Raw genomic sequence first — 10,877 nt, 5'->3', positions numbered from 1 at the left:
GAAAAGTTAATGTTAAGGGTCTTTTTAAATCTACTATTAGTGTTTTGGGCATAAAGGGGTTGCTGTAAAAACCTTGTAAGGATAGGAGTCATCAAAATGTAGGACATGCAGATTTTTACTGCATATTGAAATAATTCATTAGGAATTTATAGTGAAGTAGAATGTAATTCATGTTAGCTACACTTCCCTCTTCTTCAAGCTTTAGGGTTAAGATGATTAAATTAGACTTTTAAAATAAAATATCTTTTGGAAAGCTAACCAAGTGAGAAAAAATATGGCCCTCAGGAAAAGTTTTCTACTATTCATTTCTGTCAAATGAGGAGAGAACACAAGAAAAAAGTCACAGTGGTTATACACAACTTCTGGAAATACTACTAGGACTACATCTGAATGATTAAATGTCACCCCTGGCTAGCATGGGTTTCCATGAAATTTTGAAACAGAATGATCCCTGACATGCAAAATAATGTTTTATGTATTCTATTCATGGACAGAAACAGACAAAATGCATATTATATATAAGCTGAGTTGCCAGAGAGCATTCTGTTCATCCTCCTCACCCAACCACGCAGCGCTGATGTGGTGGCACAGAAGGCCCTGCACTCACATCCAAAACCCCAGATTGTGTGCCCAAACCTGAACCTGATGGACAGGAAGCTGCTAGGGAACTGGGCTAGAGGCTGGCAGAGTGCCCATCAGGAAGAGAGAAAAGCAAAACCAATACCCTCTCAGCCTGCTGCAGCCAGGAAGACAAGCATAACTGTCCTCACAACTTTGAAGCCAGCAGGAGGCTTTTTAAAAAGTCATTATTTATTTATTTTTTCTTTTAACTCCATCTTCCTCTCTTTCCTGCTTTCTTTTTTTATTCCTTCTTCCTTTCTTTCCCTTTTATCTCTTCTTCTTTCCTTCTTTTTTAATTTTTACTTTTAAATTCCCAAAAGTGAGGCAATAAAACCTGGAACTATGAAAAGACCAGAGTTGGATCCAAAGAAGGGGCATCCCAACCACTGAGAAAGTGAGACAAATTTCATTTTGTTACTCTAGAGAACTTACAAGTGATTGTATGTTTATATTATTATTTTTTCATTATTCTTACATCTTTCATTTTATTAGTATTTTTGTATTTCTCTTCTTTCTGTTTAGTCTCCTTCACTTGCATGGTTAAATTGCATTGTTTGACAGATTTCCCCTGTTCTCTCTTTCATAGTGTATTGTTAATTTACTGTCTTTCACTTCACTTGTGTTCCATTAACACACTACTCTAGGTCCTATACTTCTTATTTTTGTTATCCAGATCACATAGATTCTGTCATATGATTGTTGCTCCATTATTACTGTAAATAATTGGTGTTCCATACAGTTGTAAATACTATACAGCACCCCTCCCAGAAATTAGCCCACTTTATGCTTTCCTGAACTCAATAATTATTGTGGTTAACTCTGTTCTCTCACACACCACAGTTATTTTCTATCCTTTATTCTCACTTTACCTCAAAATATGACCTCCCACAAGCTCACTACTTTCTAGATCCAACTCATAATCCTTCCCCACCCAACAAAAATCTTATCTTCTTTCCAACTTTTCTAAAAAGTGGCTAATTGGGTGAAATATCACAGTTAACACTATACAAATCCAAAGGATCTCTTATCTCTTCTCTACAGGCTTATACTTTAAATATCATAGAATACACACCTGCTGTCTTAAACCATTTTGCCTTCCTCTTCCAACTGATCACAAAAAAGAAGAGGTGGAAGCAGTGAATACCAGGATACCTGCTGGAAGAAGAAACCCACCAACAAAGGAACCACCAACAGATAACAACAGAAGAAAGTGAAGGAGGTAGTGGAAACCACAGTAACTCAACCCACAACCTATCTGGAAATAAAACTAAATAGTGGAGAAGTTACCCACAACAAACAACTGAAGAGAAAATCCTCAAAACCTTGTACGCACAGAAGAACCAGCTTCTACTCAACTTGCCACAACTGCACAACAGAATACAAGAGGTGGTGTCTCCTCCCAATAAAGAGGAACCCAAAAAGGCCCACTTAAAGACACATCATAATTAAAATGGCAAAATTCCAAGATAAAGAGAGAATCTTAAAGGCAGCAAGGGAAAAACAGCAAGTAACCCTCAATTAACCCTCAGTTAACCAGCTGTTGGGAAGGACCCACCAAGAAAGAACCAACAACAATCAAAACCAAAGAAAGACATACACACAGCAAACATAAATGACAGCCCAAGACCAGTGAGCTCAGGAGACTGAGGAAACTATATCACTGAGTCTCATAGGTATTTGACCATAGAAGTTCACACTGTAAACCCAGGGAGACAGAAGAGATCAATTTAAGGAGTAGAGGCTAACAAGAAGAGTCTCACAAACAACGGGAAGACAAAGAAACAGTCCCCAAATGAAAGGAAAGGAGGAAGCTTCAGAAAGAATACTAAATGAAATAGAGACAAGTCTACTATCAGATATTGAGTTCAAAGCAATGATTATAAGGAAGCTCAATGAGCTCATGGAGAATTATGAGAAACTACAGGGAAACGACAATGAACTCACTGCAAATTATATCAACATGAGAAAGGAAATAGAAACTATCAACAAGAGCCAAGAGGAAATGAAGAATACAGTTTCTGAACTGAAGAACACAGTGGAAAGAATGAAAAGCAGGATTGATGAAGCAGAAGGCCGGCTCAGTGAGCTAGATGACAAAGTAGAAGAAAACACCCAGAAAGAGCAAGAAAAGGAAAAGAGGCTCAAAAAGAATGAAGAGGGGTTAAGAGAAATGAAGGACAACATGAAACATAATAATATCCATATAATAGAGATACCAGAAAGAGAAGAAGAAGAACAAAGGATAGAAAACCTGTGTGAAAAAATAATGATGGGACAATTCCCTAGTTTGATGAGAGAAAAAGTCACAGAAATCCAGGAAACAAAGAGAGTCCCAATCAAGAGGAACCCAAAAAGGCCCACTTCAAGACACATCATAATTAAAATGGCAAAATTCCAAAATAAAGAGAGAATCTTAAAGGCAGCAAAGAAAAAACAGCAAGTAATATACAAGGGAGCCCTGATAAGACTAGCAGCTGACTTTTCAATGGAAACACTCCAAGCTAGAAGGGAATGGCAAAAAATATTCTAAGTAATGAAAACCAGAGGCCTGCAACCAAGACTACTTTATCCAGCAAGGCTCTCAATAAAAATGGAAGGCCAAATAAGAAGCTTCCTGGACAAAAGAAGCATCATAGAATATATACCTCCTCCAAACCAGCTCTGCAGGAGATGCTAAAGGGTTTTCTTTAAGAACAGGAAGAAAAACAGTGAAAGAGAGAGGAACACTGGTATGAAAAAATGACAATGAATAAGTACCTATCAATAATAACCTTAAATGGAAATGGATGAAATGTTCCAACAAAAAGACACAGAATAATGGAATGGATATGAAAACATGACCCACACATATGCTGCCTACAGGAGACTCACCTCAGAACAAAAGACCTACACAGACTGAAAGTGAAGGGCTGGGAACAAATATCCCAAGCAAATGGACAGTAAAAAAAAAAAGCCGGGGTAGCAATACTCATATTGGAAAAATATAGACTTTAAAAAAGAGCCATAAAAAGAGACCCAGAAGGTCACTTCATAATACTCAAAGGAAAAATCCATCGAGAAGACATAAACATTTTGTATATATGTGCACTTAATATAGAAGCACTCAAATACATACGAATCTTGGAGGACTTCAAGAAAGATATTGACAGCAACACAATCGTAAAAGGAGATTTTAACACCCCACTGTCAAAAATGGACAGTTCTTCCAAACAAAAAATCAACAAAGATATTGTGGCATTGAATAATGACCTAGAGGAAGTGGACTTAACTGATATATAGAGAGAGCCTTTCATACCAAAGAAGCAAAATACACATTCTTTTCAAATACAATTGAAATATTTTCAAAGCAAGACCACATGACAGGACACAAAACAAGCCTCAACAAATTCAAGAAAATTGAAATCATATCAAGAATTTTCTCTGATCACAAGGGACTAAAACTAGAAACCAACCCCAAGGGAAATAACCCAAAACACTCAAAATCATGGAGATTGAATAGCATGCTATTAAACAAAGAATGGGTCGAGAATGAAATTAGGGAAGAAATCAAAAAGTTTCTGGAAACAAATGAAAATGAACTCACAATAACCCAAAACTTATGGGACACAGCAAAGGAAGTCCTGGGAGAGAAGTTTATAGTGATACAGGCCTACCTAAAAAGATAGAAACATTTCAAACAAACAACCTAACCCTACATCTACAAGAACTCAAGGAACAACAAAGATAGTCCAGAGCAAGTAGATATTATATATGAATATCTCAGATATTTCACACAGCAACATTTTTACTGATATGTCCCTTAAAGCAAGGGACATAAAGGAAAGAATAAACAAATGGGACCTCATCAAATTAAAAAGCTTCTGCATGGCTAAAGAAAACATCATTAAAATGAAAAGAGAACCAACCATATGGGAAAACATATTTGCCAATGACACTTCGGACAAGGCACTAATCTCCAAAATATATAAAAAACTCACACAACGCCACTCCAGGAAGACACAAAACCCAATTTAAAAAATGGGCATAAGACTTGAACAGACACTTCACCAAGGAGGACATACAGAGGGCCCAGAGACACATGAAAAGATGCTCAGCATCACTTCCCATCAGAGAGATGCAAATTAAAACCACAATGAGATACCACCTCACACTGGTCAGAATGGCCAACATATACAAAGCAACAAACATCGATTCCCAGCCAGGTTACATTCCTGGGTTGCAGGCCAGAACCCCCAGCAACTGCACATTGATGTCTTTCTCTCTCTCTCTCTCTCTCTCTCTCTCTCTCTCTCTCTCTCTCTCTCTCTCTCTCTCTCTCTCTCTCTCTCCCCCCCTCCCTTCCCTCTCTAAAAATAAATAAATAAATAAAATCTTTGAAAAAAAAAAAGCAACAAACAAAGTGTTGGAGAGGATGTGGAGAAAAGGGAACCCTAGTGCACTTTTGGTGGGAATGCAAATTGCTGCGGCCACTGTGGAAAACAGTATGAAATTTCCTCAGACAACTAAAAATTGAAATGCCTTTTGACTCAGCAATTCTACCACTGGGATTATATCCTAAGAGCCCTGAAACAGCAATCCAAAGGAACATATGCACCCCAATGTTCATAGCAGCACAATTTACAATAGCCAAGTGCTGGAAGCAACCTAAGTCCTTATCAGCAAATGAGTGTATCAAAAAACTATGGTACATTTACACAATGGAATTCTATGCAGTAGAGAGAAAGAAGGAGCTTATACCCTTTGCAACAACATGGATGGAACTAGAGAGCATTATGCTAAGTGAAATAAGTCAGGCAGTGAGGGACAAATGACATTTGATCTCACCTTCAACTGGAACATAATCAACCAAAGAAAAAAGCAAACAAAATATAACTAGAGTCATTGAAATTAAAAGCAATCTAACAATAGCCAGAGGGGAGGGGGAGGGGATAGTGAGAAGGGTTTTCAGGAACTACTATAATGGACACATTGACAAAACCAAGGGGGAAGGTGAAGTAAGGGAGGGAGGGGGTTTTGGCTGGGTGGGGGACAGGGGTGGGGAGAAAATGCAGACAACTGTAATTGACCAACAATAAAGTGAAAAATAAAATAAAATAAAAAATATAAAAGAAAGGAAGAAAGAAAAAGTATCTAGTACAGTGTCTGGTCATAACAAGCACACAAGAAATCAATTGCTATTCCCAGAGTAAGACAGCTAAATTATGGTATAAAAAATAACTGAATAGTGTTGGATCAGGCATCAGTAAAAACTGTGGCAAACACTACATTTAAAATTAAAAGATTTTTGCACCCCTAAAATTAATTGAATGGAAAGGATAATATGTAAATAGACTATATTTGCACAATCCATTAAAGGCCCACATTTCATCATTGTATACATTCCACAAACACTGACACATCTCTGTCATATTAAAATAAAACTTATTTTTAGTTAAAAATTATTTAATATTCAAACTAATAAACAAATATTAGGTGACAATGCTAAAATATATAATTGACCAGTAAAAATGAGACATAAAAAAAGTGAATTAAAAGTTCGCCCTTGCCCATAGACATAATTTCTGACACATTTATGTGTTCTGATAAAAATCGACCTTCGGGGCGAAAAGGAAATGAAAAAAATTACTTCATTTTAACCTTATCTATGAAGGTCATCACTTTTTTTTTTGTTCTGATGCATTTAGCTAACAACTGAAAGAAAGGGAATTATCCACAATGCTATTTTAAAATATTATTTGATTCAAATTAATTTGTGTCACCTACACTTATAACTATAACAGATCTCCTTCCTATTAGGGATTTTGACCTATAAGTAATTTTGAAAACAAAACTGTTTGCTTTAAATTCTAAATGTGAGGATAAAGTGCTGGTGGCCAACTCAAGGTTTTCCCTTCTCTTGGGGAAAAAAATACATTTCTATATATCGAATAAACCTGTGTATATATTCTAATGACAATAAAAAACTTACTTCTTAATGAGTCTAAAATTAGGAGATGTTTTCAAGTGCACAATTCTTCAACATATCATCTATACAATGTATTGAGTGTTCAATACATTGAGACACCCCAAGTCATGTCTTCTTCCATCACCAATTATCCCAATTTATACACCCCTCCACCTCCTTCCACCATGCCCTCTCTATGGCAATCACCTTATTATTGTCTTTGTCCGTGAGTTTTTTTTCTTTTTTTCCCTTTTTGATCAATCTCTCCACTCTACCACCAAATCCTCCTACCCCCAACTGCTGTCAGCCTGCACTCTATGAGTCTGTCATTAATTTTGCTTGTTGGTTCATTTTGTTCATAAGATTCTACACATGAGTGAAATCATATGGTATTTGTCTTTGTCTGACTGGATTATGTAATTTAACATAATGCTCTCAGGTTCATCCATGCTGTTGCAAAGGGTAAGATTTCCTTCCTTTTTAAGGCCAAGTAGTTTTCAATTGTGTAAATGTGCCACATGTTTCTTATCCACTTATCTACTGATGGACACATGGGCTGCTTCCAAATCTTGATTAGTGTAAACAATGCTGCAATAAGCATAAGAGTGCATATATTCCTTTGAATTAGCATTTTGGGTTTCTTTATTTTTTTATATTTGACATTTTTATTTTAGGCTGCAAAACCAAAAAGAAGAAAGCAAACAAACAACAGAAAACTTGAAATGAACTTGTAAAATGATGAAAATTCATATTTTCTAGGGAGGTGGAAGGTAGACCATCCTGCTTCACTGCTGTTTGTACTCTGCTGGGTTTCAATCCTTCTTTGAGTCATAGTCTGGATCATTTTCCTCATCTTCTTCTTCCCCTTCCTCATCCCCTTCTTCACCTTATTCATCATCATCATCATCATCATCATCATCTTCAATAGCTTCTCCAGTAAAGTACAACACCAATTTTGGGATTATATGCTCATGTAAAAAGTGACCATTTTCAAAGTCTGCAGCAAGGATAGCTTCAGCATCTTCATCCAGATTGCCATGCTCAGGAACTTCAGGAGGGGCAAAAAAATTAAAGAAAGAATCATTGGAAACTGTTTTGGTCACAGTAAGAACTGTCCCACGTCCTTTGTGTTTCTGCTTCTTTTTAATGATTTTCAAAGTGACATTCTTTCCTTTTTTCCAATCTATCTGGCACACTGTACAACCCATAATTTCTGGTCTATCAAAAGAAAAGGGGCCCTGACTGTTGTGGCTCAGTGGATTGAGCACCGGCCTGCAAACCAAAGGGTCACTGGTTCAATTCCCAGTCAGGGCACATGCCTGGGTTGTGGGCTGGGTCCCCAGTGGAGGGGCACATGAAAGGCAACTACACATTGATATTTCTCTCTCTCTCTCTCTCTCTCTCTCTCTCTCTCTCTCTCTCTCCCTCTCTCTTTCCCTCTCTCTCTCCCTTTCTCTCTAAAAAATAAGGAAATAAAATCTTTTAAAAAAAGAAAAGGGATCATAATCATCTGGCTCTGACCTCATCCTATATGTCTTTGTCAACACTTCATTTGTGAAATACTCAATGGGTTCAAAATGAAATTCTAAATCAAAGCTCATAGGCTGGCCAGCATTTGAGAACTTCACTTTAATATCTTCAAGTGCTTCAGAATATGCTCATCTTGTTCCTGAACCATATCACTGAACAAGTCAACATTCTTAAAAACAGTCAATCAAACTTCAGGGATTCCGTTGGGGTCTTGTTTTTCTTCATCCTTTTTCTCATTTTCAATCTTGGCCTTTTCTTTCAGCTGCTCTGAAATTTCATCTTCCTCATCTGGTTTCCATTCACATTTTTCTTCCATAGGTTCATAAATTGCATTAATGATCTTGAATTGCTTATCAAATAAAGGCTGATAGAGAACAGCATACTTTCTTTCAAGATCATGAATTTCCTCATAGAACTTGGCTTCTATCTGTGCACATTTAACTTGAAGGTTTTTGAGAGCATCCACTTGTCTTTTAATTACGTTAGGCAAGCTTTCAATGTATCCTGTTGGTGTTTCTACCAGACCATCAAGTCTTTCTTGGAAGGCTGCAAGAATCTGAGTATTTTGCATCATCTGAACAGTCAGCTGACATACTTTGATTTTCATTTCTTCACCAGTTAATTCTTCTTCTACTTCTTCAACATCATCCAAATCTTGATCAAGTTCATACCGTTCTTTGTTTTCAATGTCTGCCATGTTGTAAGAACTCCAAATATCAATGGCTATCATGAGTATCCAGGTGGCCAGATCTGTGCAGTCAGTGACTCAAGGTGGCAGCGGGAAGAGCAGGAGGCAGCACCATGAGCAGATGGCTCTAAAAAGGGCATTTTGGGGGGTTTCTTTAAATAAACTCCAAGAAGTGGAGTTGCTGGGTTTATAAGGCAGTTCCAGTTTAATTTTTTTGAGGTAACTCTATACCACTTTTCACAGTGGCTGCACCAGTCTGTATTCCCACCAACAGTGCAAAAAAAAAAATTTCCCTTTATCCACATCCTTGTCAGCACTTGCTGTTTGTTGATTTATTGATGATAGTCATTCTGACAGGTATGAGATGTTATCTCATTGTGGTTTTAATTTACATTTTTCTGATGATTAGTGATGTTAAGCATCTCTGTATAATTTTGTCAACCAATATCAACTCAATAAATTCAATGAAAAGGAAAAATGATAAAATTAAAGAGATGTTGGTCAGAAACAAGTTGTGTACACAGTGAAGGGAAGCTGAAACTTACCTGATTATATTATAATCTGGGCTATGGTATGGTTTAGTTCTCAATGAGAAAATAAAAAATTTAAATTATGAGCTGCTAAAGAACACTAGATAAGCCTATACTGATGTTGTAATAAATACAGTGGTGAGTAAAAGTAAGTTTACAGTTGTTCATATGGAAAATAATATAATAATTATACATAATAATACAACCATAAACTGTTTCACATACTCAGAACTGTAAACCTACTTTTGTTAATGTCTGTATAAGTCCACCATAATGGTTAACTAGACTAGTCATAATTTAGAGTGGTTGTAATGCCTTTAGAAAATTAACTCACATAATTCATTACATTAGCATAATTGTAAGAAAAATCAACAAAGTCTCTAGATAGACAAAAATCGTTTGTTAAAGTTCAGCATCTTTGACTAAAAAATTTATGAAAATATAACTTTTAATAAGGAAAATATGTATAAAATCAAGACCCAACGTAATACTTGATACAGGGGGAGTGGGTGGTTGGAGATGGAAGAGGGTATGAGAGGGACAAATAGTAATGGAAAAAATACAATGAAAATAAATTTTTAAAAATTTCACTGAAAAATAAAAATTCAAAAAAGAAACATTTAAAAATAATTTACTTGTATAGATCAATGTTAATAGTTATTTCATAATGAATATATTTTATTGTTTACTGGCTTCAGTATCTAGACAAGAATGAAAATTTTCACCACTTTTTTTCACTGAAGATCCTGGTTAGTTGTAAGGCAAGAAAATAAGTTAAAGTTGTAGAGGTTGGAAAGGATGTTACGATTCTATAGCTAAGAGTACTGAAAAATGTATGGATAAATCATAAAATTATGTAAAAACTTCAGTAAGGTGGCTGAATATAAACATACCTATATGAAGAATTTATAAATAAATTGAATTTGATTTTATATCTCACACCATGCATTGGAAAAAACTGATTATAGGTAAATAAAAGATTTACTGTAAAAAGCAAAATTGTATGCTTTTAGAAAAACATAGAAGAATAATTTTATGAATTTAGGAAAAAGAAAAGATAGATGATACAAAACTTGTAAACCTTACAAATAAAAATATATAAATGGTTATAATATAATTAGACCATATTAAAATTAACAATATCTATTCATCAAAAGATACCATAAAGAGAGAGAAAATACAAGCCTTTCAATGGAGAATATATTTAAAAGATATGTAACTGGCTGAGAAGTTGTATTTATATAATATAAAACCACTGGCAGTAAACAAGCAAGAGTACTTTAGACATTGACTAGCTGATACAAAATGTATGTGGAAATGTCAGGAACTAAGAATAGCCAAAATATTATGGAAGAAGTGAATGGTTACAGGACTTCCTTTACTAAGTATGCAGACATATTATTAAGCTACATTTATTAAAGTGGTGTGAATTTGATGCAAAGATAGACAAATAGATGCAATAGAATAGACATGTCAAAAATAGATTAAAGAAATAGACATTGGTGATAGATAACAAGTTGATAGATAGACAGAGGTGTCACTGTAGGTCAATGGAAAGGACAGC

The 10,877-nt window shown here is 35.6% G+C and overlaps 1 pseudogene; it reads right to left on the bottom strand.

Moving 5' to 3' along the window:
- Positions 1-7,373: 7,373 nt before the first annotated feature.
- Positions 7,374-8,792, bottom strand: LOC123827804 (annotated as a pseudogene).
- Positions 8,793-10,877: the final 2,085 nt, after the last annotated feature.

The sequence above is a fragment of the Phyllostomus hastatus genome, unplaced genomic scaffold (genome assembly GCF_019186645.2).
Source record: "Phyllostomus hastatus isolate PE091 unplaced genomic scaffold, TTU_PhHast_1.1 phas_contig_90, whole genome shotgun sequence".
NCBI classification, from domain to species: domain Eukaryota; kingdom Metazoa; phylum Chordata; class Mammalia; order Chiroptera; family Phyllostomidae; genus Phyllostomus; species Phyllostomus hastatus.
The sequence above is the reverse complement of the archived record's forward strand: the minus strand, read 5'-3'. Positions and strand labels throughout refer to the sequence as shown.